Source organism: Rhipicephalus sanguineus, chromosome 2, assembly GCF_013339695.2.
Source record: "Rhipicephalus sanguineus isolate Rsan-2018 chromosome 2, BIME_Rsan_1.4, whole genome shotgun sequence".
Classification (NCBI taxonomy): Eukaryota; Metazoa; Arthropoda; class Arachnida; order Ixodida; family Ixodidae; genus Rhipicephalus; species Rhipicephalus sanguineus.
This window is the reverse complement of record NC_051177.1, coordinates 177,549,023-177,567,421: the sequence shown is the minus strand read 5'-3', so window position 1 is coordinate 177,567,421 and position 18,399 is coordinate 177,549,023.

The window sequence follows — 18,399 nt, the reverse complement described above, 5'->3', positions numbered from 1 at the left end:
TGCAGCGAAGCACGCAGATACGCGGCCAATTTTTTTGTTGCTATTATTTAGATCGCTTACATGCTGCTAGGACTACCGAGGTGGTGCCGAACGGTAAAACTGGTTTTATGTAAACATAGCAGACGGCGCCACAACATTAGCGCTGGTGATGCGTCTACACTGAGAGACGCCCCGAATGCCTAAAATTGTTTGCTGCGCCTATAAGTTGCTCTTACACTCAAGACCAGTGCGCAATGTGCGCTGAAGGTGCGTAAAATGAATCTGCAGTGCACTGCAAGACAACGATCAACTATTTTTTGCAAGAAGCCAGGTTAGTGGTGCTTAATGTCTTTGGTGTGGTGAATAAAGAACTTGGTGAAAGCGCAAGTGTGAGCGCTGTTATAAAATGAACCGTGTTCCTCAAAAACGCCAGCGAACGCTCCATCTACAAATGGGTTTCTGAACATCGAATAATCGGCGAGGTGGAGTCCCCGAAGAGGTTCCTGCGTGGCGGCAGAGGACGCGACCGGAGAGAGAAACTCGACGATATTGACTTGATCCTGCTGCGACAAGTAGCGCATGATTACTGCAAGAGGAATGAAATCGCCACGGTGGAAAAGCTTTCCTCTCACTTCAACGAATATGAAACTCTGCCTTCACTTTCACCCGCAACAATGCATCGCATGGTGAGGGAGATAGGTTTGCGGTTTAAGAAACGGTTCCACAACGCCTTCCATGTTGAGACAACTGCCGTAGTTCAGTGCCGACGCAAGTACTTACGGCAAATAGCAGAATTGCGGCGGCAAGGACAGCCCATTTTCTACACTGGTGAAACATAGGTTAACGTAGGGCGCACGTCTTTGTGCAAGGTACCGGAGAAATACTTCAAGCGATAAAGGACACAGGAGACTATCACGAAGATGTGGACCGCCTCCACCGAAAAATGATTTAAAAAACCCTACTACCACGCCTTCCTCAGAACAGCGTGCTTGTCCTCGACAACGCGCCGTATCAGCCCGTGAGGCAAGAAAACGTCCCCCGCATGAGTAAACTTAAAAGGAAAATGCAGGCGTGGCTTTCAGAAGAAGGGGTTCCTGAGTGACGATATGGTAAAGGCAGCGCTGATGAAGCTTATTCAGACTGTGAAAGTAGATGACAACTCATACCGTATTGACTGTGTTGCTGCTGCAGCCGCACAGTTCGTTTCAAGGCAACCGCTCTATCACTGCCAGCTAAATCTCATAGAGCTGGTGTGGAGCGACATGAAACTTTTTGTGGCTTCTGTGAACCGAGCATTTAATATGGAAGAGGTGAAGAAACAAGTTGCAGGGGCCATAGCACAAATAAATCCGTAGAAGTGGAAGAACTATGTTAAACATGTGGTTGAAGGAAGAAGAGAAGATGAAGCAAATGGACCACATCATTGACGATGCAGTAAACAACCAATAAGCAGTCGTCAATTTAGGGGAGGACACAACTTCTGACTTCTAGTCAGAAGGACTATCAAGGACAGTACGGACTATCAACACTTTGAATGGCAGTGACTTCTAAAAGTTTATGAACTTTCCCATAACAGTTTCTTTACCAGTTAAGCAATAAACATTGCAGCACGAATTTACGTTATGTTTTGTTCATTCACGTATTGCTCAACTGAGAGCACGCACAGTACGTTACACATTGAGGCAGCTACAAACTGTAACGGGACCTGAATATTGAGCTGTCGCGTGGTCAGTATCAAGCTACTTTCCGCAGCACCATATCTGAGCCTTTGGTACTTTAGTGGGAAGATATAATGATACACGCTTCCCGAATGCTTTATTATAAGTAGCGTTAAAATAGCCACATTACATGTAGACACGGGCGGGACGGGGGGAGTTATTAGCATTATTTATTTGTTTACATTTTCAGGCATGAAAACTACCTATGTCAACTTCGGAGAGCAAGTGCCGAAAAAGCAGGCGAGCCGACGCCAAAGAAACGCCCAGCAGACGACGCGCCGATGACGCGACGCGGATGAATACATCTCGAAGGGCTTTCGCGTTTGCGATTGGCTAAGAAGCCCTACAGCTTCCACACTGCTGCAAGGTACTTCTGAGATGGATTATAGAGCTGTAAGACGGGGCAAGAAACAAAGGATCACCACATAAAGCACCGCTGCAGCCCCTATCGACCCATGACCGCTTCTAGGATTCCTCGATGACCCCGCTGATCGAGCCATTTGATACACGCTTTATACCAGGCGTACACTTTAATTTATCACTCAATACGATGCCGAATCAGAAGAGTCCCCCATGACCAATCTTACTTTTTACTTCCCCTCTCCATCAGCTAGTCATCTAAATGCAAAATAAAGTTGTATTATTTAGGTCAATGCATTATCTTGTCCTCTTCTAAATCATCAATGCCGGTGGGGACTGAAGAAGTAGTGCATTTCGCTTCATGCTGGTGCACAATGCAACTGCATCAATAAACAAACAAACAAATAAATAAATAAATAAACAAACAAACAAACAAACAAACAAACAAACAAACAAACAAATAAATAAATAAATAAATAAATAAATAAATAAATAAATAAACGCGTCATCGAATTCCAACACAAAGACACCGCACACGAAGATGTCCGCTATCTCGCCCGGCCTATGCATAAGCTGCAAATTTCCTGCAGTAGGTCGCGCAGGCCCCCAATGCGCTCAGCCGCACAGAAAATTACCGTCGCTGTCGCGGCCGGATAAGCCATACAAGATGTGTGGTTCTCACGGCCCAGAAAATCACACAAAAAATGAAAGACAATCAAATAAATGAACTGATTTTCGAAAGCACTTTTGGCTTCCAATACGAAGCTACTTTATTGACCTGTATATTATTCCGTCTTCTTGAAAGTTTGCTGTACAGGATAGGTTCTCACCTTCTGATCTCGAACAACAAAAACGAAATATTGAGGATTCGCTCAATTGTCATGTTGCTTGCTTCGTAGCCGTCATATTCAGACTTTACGCATAGTGTCTTACAGTTTCTCTCTATACTGCACACATCTTAAAGATAGACGTCTTCCGTTGTGTTTATAACCTACAAAAAGACATTTAAATGACCCATGCGGCTCTCATCTCTCTTGGGACAGCAGCATTCGTTCATAGTGAATCTCGCCAACTTCCTTTTGATTGTCTTGTTTTCTTTCCTCAAGAAACTGCGTTTATCCGAACATTTTATTTGAAATGCCTCCAGCTGTTATGTGAGGCCTCTGCTCAGCCGTTTCTACTCTTCTGCTTTTCGGCTTCCTTTTAAATGCAGCTTCTTTCTTTCATCTTTAATTCAATTTTTTTTGCACCTCCGTGTTTCTTCAGCTCTTAGGCCCAGTCACCTTTTAGTCTTCCTTTGTTTTCTTTTTATACTATCATTAGAGCCTCCTTCATCTAATTTGATGCTCAGAGACGCGACATAGATGCCCCTTTTCCATGCGATTCCTTCTTTTGCCGATAACGTACAGCGACAGCAACACCACGTGACGTGGCGTCGATTTATAACCCTTTGAAATCTAACACGCCAATGATTACTAGGCGCCTTCGACAAAGATAGGTTGGCCCATCAAAACGTCAGCCAGCTTGCTAGAGGCCATTCATTCCCCTTTATGTACCCTCTATTGTACAACGGTCCATTGACCAACTCTTCCGAACAGTTCCCGAAAAATTTGTTTCTATTTACAACTTTCAGTAGGTCAGTGCCAAAGTACCTCCCCATCAAATATTCAGCGCGGCATTTGAAACAATATTTTATGTTGATGTCACTTGAAAACTTTTTATATAGTGTTTGTACAACTTGATACTGAGGCCGCAAGTGATGGGACCGTAGCTGTATTCAATACCATCTTCTTTTCAGGCTTTTTGAGCTGTTTTATAGGCATATATGCTAGACATAACAAAAGACAATGAAATGAGAAAGCAAGTATATGAAGCAAGTGGTTCGTTTTGATGTTGGCTACTGTGGGATAAAAAGACCGTGAAATGGTTTATCTTTCTTTATTGTGCGAACGTTCAGGCTATTGCATTACCAAATCATTCCCACGTTAATTTAAGTGTAGCATCAAGAGTAAAGAGAACCACAGGCACCTAACCTGCACCCTCCAACTTAGCAATCCTTTCCCTGCTTTCAACGCTGTCCAGCTACGTTACAGTTTACATTTCGAAATACGCAAATATTCATTTTCTTGATATACAAGCTCCCCGATTTAACACGATTTCAGCGTGGTAATCATTTTGTTAAATGAAGTTTGAATTATACAATACATATTGGTGACTAAAGTATTTGTAAGGTTTTAAATACTGCAACAACCTCGACTCGGCTGTTGGAAGCTTTCCCGGTTGAGATGCTGTAACAAATCCACCGTGCCTTATTTTAACGATCGGAATTGGTTATCTCATAGAAGGACACCTGCGTTTACGTGCATTAGAACAGGTGCGATCACAGTTGCTCCGAGATTCCAAAGTGGAAGCCACGGTTCGCGGGCACACAACAAAATGCACTAGAACGCACGATTCGTGTTGGTAATTACAGAATTTACCGAATTCGAGAACATTTTTTCTCTAAACAGAAACACAATTTGAACCTGTTGAATGTCGCTAGCGAACATTTTATTTCAGTGGTAAGCCTGTTTATCCAAACTATATAAACTTGGGAGAAAAAACACCAAAGAACGAAGTTTACAACCGCGCACCTCAGTAACAAAAATACCATCACACTATTGAAAACTATATCTAACAACAAATTTTAAGCAGACAAGGGAGAGAAAGAGAAGGGGAAGGCAGGGACGTTAACCAGAAGGTAATATCTGGTATGCTACCCTGCGCTGGGGTTGGGGAATGGTGGGTTCAAAGAGCGAGAGAAAATAAATAATTCAGGGGAAAAAAGAATTACACCCACCCACACACACACACACACGAGAGTGTTCCACTCCGAGTCGTCCTGACAGGCCAGTGGCTCGCAGGAAGCCGAGTAACGCTCGTAAGGCCTTCTGGGACGTTATGTCTGGACGATGGCGTAGTAGTCTTTGTTCTTAAGAGTCTAGTCGTCTAACATGTTGAAAGCATGACAAAGAGAGTACCTCTGTGTGCTATACGCCAGACAGTGTCACAGAACATGTCGGGTTGCTTATTCGTCGCCGAAGTGTTCACAGGCGGCGTTGTCTGCCATCCCTGTTTGGGGCGCATGCGCATGGGTAAACGCTACGCCCAGCCATAATCTACACAGAACTGTAGGGTCACGTCGGCGAAGTCATGATGGAAGTCGGAGGCTTAACGTGAGATGAAGTGAGTATAATCGTGCATTCATGAAATGCGGCTCATTCCAATTTGACGCGGTGCATTGGCAAGCGAGCAGGCGGCGTTTGCGTGCAGCGTCTGTCCTAGAAAAATGATGATCTCACTCCTGCAGTACACAGGGCTGCGTTATTTTTGCTGAGTTGCGAATTTGTGCGCTTCGTTATCCTTTTTGCTTTGAACATTGAAAATTAACAAAACAGAGATCAACATTTTCTTCAAGGACATTTAGACACACAGACAAATGCTCATTGTTAAAAAAACAATAATGCGTGCGGATTTCGGGATCACCTTGAGATGAAAAAACTTGTTGATGCGGGAACCCTTTTTCTTCGACTTCGTTCTTGGCCCTGGTAAAGGGCTGGTAATCCAGCGCAGCATGGTACACGAGGGCTAGCTTGGACTCCCTCGTTTCGACTGCAGGCCCGTAGTCGGAGGGAGGCCTAGGGCCCGGGACTCACCCACCTCCAAAAATGTTGGTGTAGTAGGTGTTTTCACCAACAATAAATAATAAATTAGGTTTTTTTTCTCTAGTCAAGCTTTTCAGCAAAAACAGCCCCCCCCCCACCCTTGCCCAAAAAATATTCTTAGCTACGGGCCTGTTCGACTCTATACGTGGTAGTCGTTTGCTTGTAGTGCTCTGTTCGCCTCCGTCTCCGGTTGCTTTCGGTTTGCATGTCACGGGTATTCCTCGAGCAGGTGTGTCAGGGAGTCCGGTACATTACAGAGCGACAGAGGCAGCTGTGTTCGTTGGGTAAAGGTGATGCGCCATCGTTCCATGAGTGCAGGTATTGCTTTATTGGCGCCTTATTATCACATTATCTTCTTCTACCAGTTGTGGGTGCGATGGAGCACATGCCTCGCACTGCAGTCTGGGCTGGTCTACTACCGGCGAACATGTGGTTTTTAGGGTCTCCGCCTATACTGCAGCGAATGGGACACTGTGGGTCGAGGGGAGCCCAGCTGACGTGCTCGTTGCGCTGTGGGCAGCTTTCTACCCATCTAGTCCCTTGTAGCCAAGTACACACACTGCGCAGCGGTACGGGGACGAAGTTCTTCATATTTGTAGGCTCTTGACCGCATCGGCTGAGATAAGCACCCCTCGAGGAGTTTTTTTGGGTGGCGTGAAAATCGGAGAACATTGCTGCATCCCTGTATGTGATGGTGGTGATATCATTGCATCAAGGACCACTGGGTGCAATGGAGGATGACCCGAGCTCCTCGGGCACACGAGTTTGCTCCGAGCTCGAATTACGGTGGTCATGACAGGAAGACAGTGCGGAGCACGCTATAGCAGCGCTGACAAAAATGGCTACAAGAGCGAGCATCGCGTCACAAAGGCATGTGCCTAAAAGCATGTGACTAAAATATTTCTAAGATTATAAATACAGCAACAACCTCGAATCGGCTGTTGCAAGATTTTCCCATTGAGATGCTGTAAGAAATGCACAATGCCTTATATAAGCAGCCGGTAGTTCTTTTCTTATAAAGGGACGCCTGCATTTACGTGCATTAGGACCAGTGTGAAAAGAGTTCCTCCAAGCTTCCATTGTGGAAGCCACGCTTTGCGGGCTAACAGCAAACTGCACTAAGGCGCAGAAATCGTGTTGCTCATTAAAGAACTTCCCAAGTTCGACAACATTTTGTCTGTATAACAGAAAAACAATTTGAACCTGTTGAATGTCACTAGTGAATACTTTATTTTAATAGTAAGCTTATTTATCAAAACTGTTGAAACTTGGGAGAAAAAAACACGACAGAAAGAAGCTTACAACCGCACACCTCAGCAACAAGAACAACACCACACTAATGCAAACTATGTCTAACAACAAATTTAAAGCAGAAAAGAGAAACAAAGAGAAGAGGAAGGCAAGGACGTTAACCATAAGGTAGTATCCGGTGTGTTACCCTGCTCTGGGGTTCGGCAACAGGGTGTTCAAAGTGAGACAGAGAGAACAATAAGAAATAAGGAAAAAACGAATCACAACCAAGCACACACAAAATAGCGTTCCACTCAAAGTCGCTAATAAATAAAGCGGACAGTTTAACAGCTGGTGCTGACTGATCTTGTTTTTTTCTAAACAGCCGTATTGTCAGGTTGATGATCGGCTCTTTGAGGCACCATGGAAGAACCGATGATCTCACCCCAGGCGTGAAGCCAGATAGTAGAGATTCGCCAAGTGCGGTTACTGTTCGGCAAAAGGAGTTGCGTGGCCTCTTCGCTGGTACAGAGGCTAGGTGGTGGTATGGGGCCCGGGCAAGATGTCTTATGTGCGTCCTCAGCGCTTCAACCTCAATAGGAGTCTTTCCGAGGTGGTCCTCAGCGATGTAAATAGTCGCCACTCTTGAGATACTCTGAGGCAGGCATAAGCAAATCCGGATGGTCTGGGCCTGAACACTTTGTAGCGTGCGTCGATTTGGCTTGTTTGTGTTGTGTTAGTTATTGCAGGCAAACTGTAGCACAGCAAACCGCGAAAAAGCACCCTGTACAGTTGTAATATACCAATGGGCGACATTCCCCAAGTATTTCCAGCGAGTTTCTGGGCATCAAAATAGACAGAGGCATGTCATGGCGTCCTCATGTCTCGTACCTCAAAAAGCGGTTGACAGGCATTCGTCACCGTTTCAAAGCAGGCAAAATCCTATATGTACTATAGGCGGCTGTTAAATATACGTACCAGCCATGTATGCGTGGTACTATTGAAGAAAGCCTGTAAACGGAATAAGAATTCAATTAAACAGCACATTCCGGCGAATGATCGCGCATTTTAGGTTATGTAATTCCTGCAGTAAACAGAATTGCGCTTTGTGTTGTTCGGTTTTGGGACGTTAAACCCCAGATATTATTATTAGGTTTGTGTTCTTCCTGACCAACGAATTTGTGCGCTTCGTTATTCTTTTTGATTTTAACGTTGTTTCAACATCATCGAACCACAGATAAACATTTTCTTCAAGGAGATTGAGTCACAGAGACAAATGCTCATTCGTCAAAACAATAATCCGTACAGTGGCCGTTCACACGCTGATATGGGAAGACGTCATATTGGCGGAACCCTTTCTCTTCTACTTTGTTCTTGGCCTTGGCGAAGAGTTTTGGCTGGTCTTCCTGTTCCAGAGGACCAGCTTGGAGTTCTTCGTTTTGTCTGTAAGTGGTATTCGTTTGCTTGTTCTGCTCTGCTTGCTCTGCTATTATAGGCTACTTCTCGAAAAGAGCAACCGTCTGCGCTTGCCCTTTTCGGTTTGCATGTCACCTGTATTCCTCGAGCAAGTGTGTCAGAAGGTCCGGTATGTTTCAGAGCGGCAGAGGCAGCCGTCATCGTTGGATAAAGGTGATGCATCATCGTTGCTTGAGTGCACGTGTTGCTTCGCTGGCATCCCATTATCACGCTATTTTATTGCGTCATTTGTGAGTGCGATGGAGCCTATGCCTGGCAATGGAGTCTGTGCTGGGCTACTACCGTCGAACAAGTGGTCTTTACGCCTCCGCCAATACTCTTGCGGGTGGAACATTGGGGCGAGGGGAGCCCGGCTGACATGCTCGCGCGTTGCGCTGTGGGCTACTTTCTACCCCTCTATATCCTCGTGTCCAAGTAGACAGATTACGCAGCTGTACGGGGGCGGACTTTTCCGTTCTTTTAGGATCTTGACCACATCACCTGAGATGAGCGCCCCTCGAACGGTTCTTAAAGGTGGCGTGAAGTCGGTGAACGTTGCTGCATCCCTGCATGTGGTAGTGGCGATATCGATTATCTAAAGGATCCCTGCGCACTGCCTTCATTCAAATGCCACATATTGTTATGAAATCTTTCGTGTGTTTTTTCGTGAAATCAATTCTGCGTTTAACACGTATTTGAATAGCGACGTGGAACTTGGCCCTGAACAGAACATTCCCCCTAAGACCTGATAGTAGGTGCTAAAATGAAATAAATTGACAGCAGACCTTCTACATTTTGTTTTGCTCTCGGGCATGTTTGCTATCTCTTTATTTGCGGTAATGCTTATCGTTAGCTTGGGCGAAATCACTAGAAAAACATGTCGTGCGATACAACAGAAAACAGTGCTTTATGGCTCGTATGACACTATATCACTTAAGTATTCTTCTTAACCTGGATGAAGGCAGTCTTCAGGTAGGTATTACAGTTAAAGAAAAAACACTATGGAACTCTTGCATGGATTCATTTACCCGTGCTTACGTGTTTCTCATAAGTTCCCGTTTTAGACCAACAAGTTTGACATATTATAGCACGATATAAATTGAATCATGTCGCAGCAGAGGACAACGAATTACCTCTAATCACCAGGATTTCCTTAAAGTCATCTTCAATCAATTTACGCCAACTAGCGTTACTGCAACCCTCCCCCCCGCTCCACCCCCCCCCCCCGCAAACAAAATGCGGTGCTCGTGGTTGGGAATTGAACCCAGGTCTTTGTGCTTACCAGTGCAACGTCGTAGCCTCCAAGTCGTAGCAGTTTTTATAGGCTAATCTTGAACTTACAAAAAAAATTTCGCTTACGCCGATAATAAAAGATACGTAGTTTGGTGCACACACACCAATGCCTTAAGCACAGCTTTGCGAGATAAGGCGTACATTGCTCTGCGGCGCCGCTTGCGGCTGCATGTTTTATTACACGAATCTTAGGTTTCAACAGTGGCTTTCAACAAAAAACACGTATGCTAGGCCATGACATCACAAAAAAGCTGAATACGTGTTTCATTGGAAAATGCGCAAGCACATTAAGGAGAACAATGAAAAGCAATAATATCAAAGTAGCGACATACACGGAATATATTTGAAAGGTGAATGTATAGCATTCCTGGCCCCATTATATTCAAAAAATACTGAAATATTTACCATGCAAGAATATTGAAATTCAAGCATTGCACGAAAGTTCGGGTCGAGAAACTACAATGCAATATTTGGGCCAAATACCATGAAACTAAGGGCCACAGTGGTATCGCTACAGGAGCACCAGTGAAGGCCTCTACACTATTGGCGATATTTCCTGACAGTGCCTACACACCGCCTAGCTAACTTCGCTTACACGGTGTATATCCGAAAACAGTGTACTTGTCCTAAGACAAGAACTGTTGTTATTCGATGTCTCAAGTTTTCCACACACCAGCCACGGTGGTCTAGTGGTTATCGTACTCGACCGCTGACCCGAAAGCCACCACATCGAATCCCGGCTGCTGCGCCCGCATTTTCGATGAAAGGGAAAATGCTTGAGGCCCGTGTACTTAGATTTAGGTGTACGTTGAAGAACCCCAGATGGTCCAAATTTCCGGAGCCTTCCACTACGGCGTCTCTCATAATCATATCGTGGTTTTGGGACGTTAAACCCCAACATTTATAACAAGTTTTCACACGTCGTCTATTCCATAGAAATTCAAGTGCGTCAAAGTAGAGTTAATTGTTCGCTGACGTATGTGGCCCGTGACGTCCCCCTCAACATTCTCACGAAAGAAACTTCTGCGCGTCACCTTTAAGCGCTGAAACAGAATTTCTGAAGCCGTGTCTCTGCATTGTAGCTCTGTAAAATATAATCATTTACCTCTGATGAAGTTTTCATGAAATGAGTTGATCAGACGCAAATCAATATGAACTTCACATGAAGTTCTGACGTAAATGAATATGAACTTCTCCAGAATTATCTTGTGACTTAGGGGCTATTGATGACACGTTCTGAGGAAGGTGTGAGTGCGTATGTGTTGTATTACGAAGGTCATTTAAAGGGGCTCAGTTTACAGCGATTATCACCACCTAAGTATCACCGCCTGAAAACATTCAAGAATGGCTGATTGATACTTCTGATTATTCATATCATAAATTCGGCTCGGCTGTTCGTACATAGTCATTTTTTGTGGTGGGGGAAGGTCAGCTAGCTTGCATAGCTGAGTTTTATTATGGGGGGACCAAAACCACGATTAGGATTATGAGGCACGCCGTGGTGGAGGTCGCTACATATATATATATATATATATATATATGCATAAACAAGATGTCGACTATCCAGCAATCACAAACTTGTCGTTCCCTTCTTCAGTGCAACCACGCTGCGGCTCCTGCTCATTTGTAACCTGCCCATTTGTGATGATAGGTGTGTGGTAGGGCTACATAACTGAAGTAACTTCCAGCTGAGGAGAACGCTGAGGAATCGACGCGTATGACCTGTCGCACCAGTGTCAGAGGGTCCCTCGTCGCAACACAATATTTTTTACCAAAATCATTTATGCGAGTGGCTGTACTTTACAAATATTGAGGCGATTACTATTTGTATGTGGATTTCATATCAACTTACTATACTGCTAATTTGGCTGTCTTAGTACCTTGTCTACCAAGCATTTGATTTCTGGGCTTTCGTCATGCAAGTTTGAAGTCTTCAGAACGCTTCGCAAACCCTTGCACAAGTGGTGACAATGCGCTAATTCCATTTAAATCCAACGTTAATGATAATCATCTGTGTTCCTCGACTGTGGCAACAATAATGTTAATTTATAGAGTACGCCTGTTGCAGAATCGCTTTCTTCTTGCTTCAGCTTATCAAAACTGACTTTGTCGCATATAAGTCTACCGGCGCATTATCGTTGAGCGCATTCAGAAAATGCTGGGTCGCACTGGTAGGGGCACCATGTTCACATCTGTGACGCTGGAGCGCACTGGAAAGCGCTGCACGCGATGGAATTTTTACTGGACTGCGCAGTTTGTGCCAGTATTGCTGCCTTCAGTATCATGCGCGGTGGGATTTTTCAGTATGGTTGAATGTGGAATGTTTCATTAGATGTTACAAATAGAGGATATTCTTACGGGTCTCAATGATGTGTCACATTTGCTAGCTGGGCAGAGAGAGAGATGAGCCGTGCACTATTTTCATGGCGCACGAGATATGTGATATTACGTTTATTTTTAAATGTTTCTATGTTTCTAGACCACCCTGCCATGCGATGGTGAGTGTTCCGTAATACTTGATAAAATTGAAACTATAAAAGGGATAGAATGGGTTAAGTGAAAGATTGCATATTACAGGGGTATCTCATAAAAAATATATGTCAATAAATATTTTCTTATCAGGGCAATGGGTCACGGTGACCGCAGCTTTGCTGATTTATTGGTAGCTTGATGCACCATTTCACCACATGGAAAACGTTTCTATCAAAGAAAGTTGTTGCTGCAGCATGATGGCACAGGCCTGGGATGCTAAAATTGTCTGAAACCTACGGTTCTCGCGGCAACAGCTTCATGAGAGATTCGTTGGGCGTCTACATTCTGTCAAATAGTTCCTCCTATTTCTTGAAAGCTGAACCGGTTACACTTTAGCTGATCACAAGCCATCTACATTTGTCTTCAAAGAACATATTCACATTGTAAGAACGTGGTTCGGCAACTTTTGTTTATAGTTTTCGCTTTTCCCTGGACGTCCGGAAGATTGCCAGGTCTCAAGATCAGGCAGGTGAGGCACTGTCGCGGATGAACACTTTGCCAGGACTAGGAAATACTTTGGATTTCTTAGTCTTAACCAGCGCCCTGCAAAGCGACCCCGAGGCGCGCCAGTTGCGAGAAGGAAGCTTGTCCCTCCAGCTTATAAAAGTTCCGCTTCCCTGTCTTGTGCAACACATCGCAAGCAACTCCCCACCCGATTGTGCCCCATCGACTTCGGCTGCGAGCCATTTGACTCACTGTAGAGAATTAACCATCCAGGCATCATAGCGGCCCATAGGTAACCGTGGAATGCTTAGCTTGGGAAAACTTGACCAAATATGTCTGAAACTAGGCAGAAACCTTACCACATTGCCAAACCGTAAAAGTGACCAGACAAGCAACAACAGCAGTGCCGCTCTTCCTACTCCAAGATAGCCGAATAGACAAACTGCGTATTGACTTGGTGCGGCATCTTCCTTCCTCTCTGACAAGGATTTAATCCCCCTTCACGTTTGCCAACCGCTACTCAGGGTGCCCTGGGAGGGTGTCCTGGGCCGACCCCTCTGCAAAACATAATGATTGAAAGAGGGATGGAAGCATTTGTTGCGACGTGGCAATGGAGGTACAGACGCACCTTTGGTATATCTACTGACCGAGACCGGCAGTTCCAAAGGCCGCTTTTTTGTCATCGCACGACTACTCGGCACGCGCCTCGATAACACGACTTCTTTTAACGCCCATTGAGCAACGGCGTGTTCGACCGCTTCCAGCGAGAACAGAAGGCGTCATTGACCACCACGCCCGCCTCGTGTCCCTTGCTCCTCCCTGGTGTTTACTTGCAGCTGATCGTCCCAATTGATCACCAACTCGCCCAACGCACCGTTTCACGCCTAATAGATAGCCGCCTTTAGTAATACAGAGGAATCGCGCAACTCTAAAAGATGACATTAAGAGTCTGCACAGCCGAAGTTCTCATCTCATTAATTCGCATTCCAGGATAGTTCTTATGTGCCTAGCAAAACACGCCGCCTTAGAGAAGATGAATGCCTGACTACACTAGCTTCGACCTACGTCGCCGCTTGGAGCCCGTGGTCCGCCAGTACTTTGCCAACTATCGACACGACCTCGCACGTCTTTTTGCGACGCCCTTACATCAAGCCCCTTTCGTGCGGCTTCGCGTTAGGACAAAATCTTGAAAGTTTACGTTCTAGGCAAACAAAAGGCTATATTGTGCTGCTGTGTCTTCTTTTTAGCTGAGCATTACAGGTTAGAGCCTTCTGTAGCAACCCTCCGACGCTCCCTTCTCTCTCTTTTCGAAGAGTCAACTGCATGCGTTTCACCATCAAGTGGTGGGCCTGAATTTTCTTTAATAATTAAGCGCGTGTTCTCCACTCTCCTCGGTGGACCATTTCCTCGTCGCCCAGAGTTTATTACTTCTAGCATTCGGAGTTCACATACGTCACACATTTTCCCTTCTTCGCTCCCTCAAGTGCTCGTGTGCCATTTTTCTGCACTCCGAGCACCTCATCCTACCTGTGAATGACTGTCAATCTACGCACTAAACAAAAAATAACCAGAAAAGGGAGTAAACCATAGGTGTATCTACCGCGGTGGCAAGGAGAATGGAGCCCCCCAATTTTGGCAGTGGTCATCGTCAGCTGTAGACTGGGAAACTAAGTCAGACGAAGCTTTACTTGAACGCAGCAATCACGTAATTATACAATAAAATTTGTCATATGATTCTGCTGTGAAGACTGTCCACCTTGTCTCATGGCCATGCATTGCACGGCTCTCTGCGGTGCGGGCTGCCTAAGCGACGCTTTAGCGCTTTGCGCTCTAGCATTGCAGAAGAAGCTACCACTCAGCGGGGGCTCTATAACATTAGATAAATGTGTCATGATTTTATTATTTTTGCCTGGCCTGAGAGTTACATAATCGGCAACGCAGTTACGGGCGTGAACCAGTAAAATTTTTATGGACCGAGCAAACGCTCTTCCTGTTTCAGGGAATTTAAGTTTTTCTGTGAAAACGAATAGCCTCGCTGCTGCTTCATATTCAAGTTGCCGTGAGTTGATGAGTGTGCAGAAGTGTCGAGTGCTTTAGTTGTGCTGACGCAGGAGAGATAAAAAAGGTCCCAGCTTTAGTCTCCGATTAACCGGCGTCACCTTGCTCATCATATGGCCTAAAGCGATCGTGGCGGCTTGTATCAAAGCGATAAATAAGGTAGTCTAGTTGTGCACATTGGGAAACCCAGCCTTCTAGTTTGCCCCGTAACTTGATATGCGTGACCAGGAAGATGATCAGCGTCCTTGGCCTTCTGCACTAAGACTGCCTACCTGCAAAGTCTTGTGTCTGTACCTAATAATGTTCACTTCTCTATATCCCTCTCTCTCAGCACGGATCAGTTCACAAAGTGTAGTATACACGCAGAAACAGCTCAACATTGTTGTACTGCAACTGAAGGTATCTATTATACGCGTGTGAATCCATGTCGTCTGTTGCTATCAGTAGCCGCTGCCAATGTGATCGGCAGGCAGCCTCATTGAACTATGTTCCGAATGACAGACTGTCCGGCCATTCAAAAATAATTTGGTTATTGTTCAGCATTGTAATGCGCTGTTTATTGTGCACCCTTTATTTCAACGCCGCGAGTTTTCGCAAACTTGTGACGTAGCGTAACAAGGAGGCGATATTATGGCACACCGAATGTTTTTGACGAACAGTGAAGAACCAATGATCAACAATATGCCTCATTTGAAAGTAGTTTATTATTTTTTTACGTAGTCGTGCATAAGTGGTCATTGCGCGAAGGATCACTTACACGTCGTTTATTGCATCGAGCAGGTGCTGTGAGCATGACCCAGGATATTTCGACCAATCATTAACAGCCAACGACCTTTACGGAAGGAAACAATACGGGGTAATTTATTGTTGTAAAGGACCGCATATTTTCAAAAAATATTTGACTTTACAAAGTTTAGGTAGGCGTAATTAGTTGGAAGAGCCCAAGACGACGATTAAAGAGCCACTTCCTCTCTTTCCCCTCCGCCTCCCGCAAGTCGTGCATAGTAGGAGGGCAAGGCACATTGCCTACTATAGGCGATGTGCAAAGCGCCGACGACACCATCTGCCGCCACGGCTCGGAAGAGCTGACGGGTCCCGGCGAGCAGTGTTCCCGCGAGCGTCTACGCGAGTGCACGGATGGATGTGTTTTCGTCGTGATTTAACGACTCTGTCGGGCCTCAGCGATGTCGAAAAATAACTGCTGCGTTGTCGGCTGCTCAAACACACAAAAAAACCGCAGGAACGCACTTATACAGGTTTCCGGTGCTATTTCATGAGCGAGAGCGACGGCGGCGGTGGTTTGCGGCTGTACGACGCAGAAAGTAAGCAATCGCGCTGTGCTTACGGCAGTCTTAGAATGATTACCGTGTTTTTATTTCTCTATTTATGTCGCTACGTATTCAGCGAACGCTACTACGTTTACACTTGGTCGCCTCGCCTGCATTGTAGACGCTACAATGCCCATGAGGTTGTTATTAGCGATAAGGCGCGATGCCTAGGCTCTCTTGAAAAACGAATGGCGCGAAGCGCAATGCCAGAGAATGTGGGGAAGGTGACAGCTCCTTTACAAAAGCGCCCTGGAATCACACATGTGCTGGACGAAATCGGCTGCATTCTACCTATTGATGGCACTGGAATGCGATCATCGGTGCAGAATGTTCGCTGTGCGCTTATGCACCGATGATGACAAGTGTATCCTTTATTTTTCACAAGTTTATCGTGCTGGTTTCAAAGTTTTACCAACGCTGACCCTTCGCGTGGCCGCACCTGTGAAGTCTATACGCCGGTGCGACAGCGCTCTCTCAAAATCTACTATAAACACATGGCACGTAAACGAAGCTGTCGAGAAAAAAACGTTGGTTCACGCGTCAACGCATGCAGGCATTATTGATCGCGACGTTATAACGAAGGCGGTGTACTTACGATGAGCTCCACTTCGTAGGGAAGCTTGTTGACGCTTGTCTGTGGCAAACACTTGGCGCGTATGGTGACGTACATTGTCGTCCCACACAGCTTTGACATCGGACAGGTGTCCACTATTATAAAGTGCGGCTCCTTTGCGCACACTATCGCCGCAAAAGTAATTATCTGGGACGCGCACAAGCGGCAAATCGCACGCGCGCAAATGAAGTGTATGCTACGCGACCGACCAGCGCTTCCAACGGCCGCCGCTACGCGGCTTTCAGTGGCGCCCCTATAGGCGCTGCGCATCACGGATATAAATGTGTAGTCATTCATAATTTTCTATATACAATCAGCTGAATGTGGCTTCCATAAAAATTAATCGACTGAAATCGGTCCTCTTCATCGGAGAGGCCCTCACATGGAAATAATAGGCACTCGGCTGATTCTCGAGGCTTCTACGAACTACCTTGATTTGTCAGCCACATCCTTTGTTTATAAGGGAGAATTTATGGTATTAGAGTCTCGGCTGCTCATTGATACTCATTGTGTTTACAGCGCCAAACTTAGGCTGCCAAGTTTGCAGATGGAACTCTCAGATGAAGAACAGGTTAAATGTGGCTGTACATTTTTCAAGATTGGCAGTACTTTTTCCATAACGTTAATAAAGGGACACTAAATGAAAATATTAAGTCGACGTTGATTGTTGAAATAGCGGTTCAAAAACCCCGCAGTGCCACTTTTTTGCCAAGGAAGTGCGGATTTTGAAATAAAATCACGTTTTAGTGGTTCGCATCGCGTTAGCGCACTTCAAGTAACCCGCCTGAAAGCGGTATTTCGCACGTCACTGTTGCCGTGCCCAACGCTGCCCGCCTTTACTGCGCGGCGGCGTGCACTGGCGGCGTGCACAATTCGGGCATTCGGCAATATCACATGCATGCGGTATTTTGTCGAACTTTCTGTCAGAGCGATTTTCACGAGCCTGCAAAACAAACACGGCAGGACGCGATGCCGAAACTAACTACCACTGAGACGTGACCGCGTGAGCGAAGCAGGGCGCCGGGCGAAGTGCAGTTCGTCTAAAACGGAACTTTTGAACCACGCGCGCCGTTCCTCATGGCAACGCCAAGGAGGTTCTTTTTTCCATGAATCAAACAGAAACGAACAAGCAGCATTTTATTACGTCTCTTGATGCACGGAATGTTGTTCCTTTATTGTAGCTAGTTTGATTACTAGTGATTAGTTGTATTCAGACTCTCGCACGTTATCGGGAGCACTTCCAAAATGTCCCACTCATGGCGCTAATCGTGTGATACATTTAGCTGAATTTCTCGGTAAGTAAGGCACTGCTGTTGATAATACTGCCATTTTAGACTTTGTCATACATGGAGCTCTCATTCAGAAGCCAAGGTTGTGGCTATGTCGCGCAAAAGAAAAAACAAGGGGTGGGTTAAGGGGAGCGCAGTGCTGTACAATCGCACACCGGCCACCCGGTATATATATGCACTGCATTTTATACTATCATGTAGTGCACGTGGGAGAATTATATTTTGCTTCATTGAACAATAAATATTCACAGCATAAGATTCACAGCACGCGCAAACTTATAGTGGGCTGCATGTCCCCATGAGTCCCACCGACCTTTTAGTATAAATCTGCCTTATCTGACCTGTTTAAATGCGAGGCATTGCTTAGAGAACTTCTGCGACTTTGAGTAGATCTAT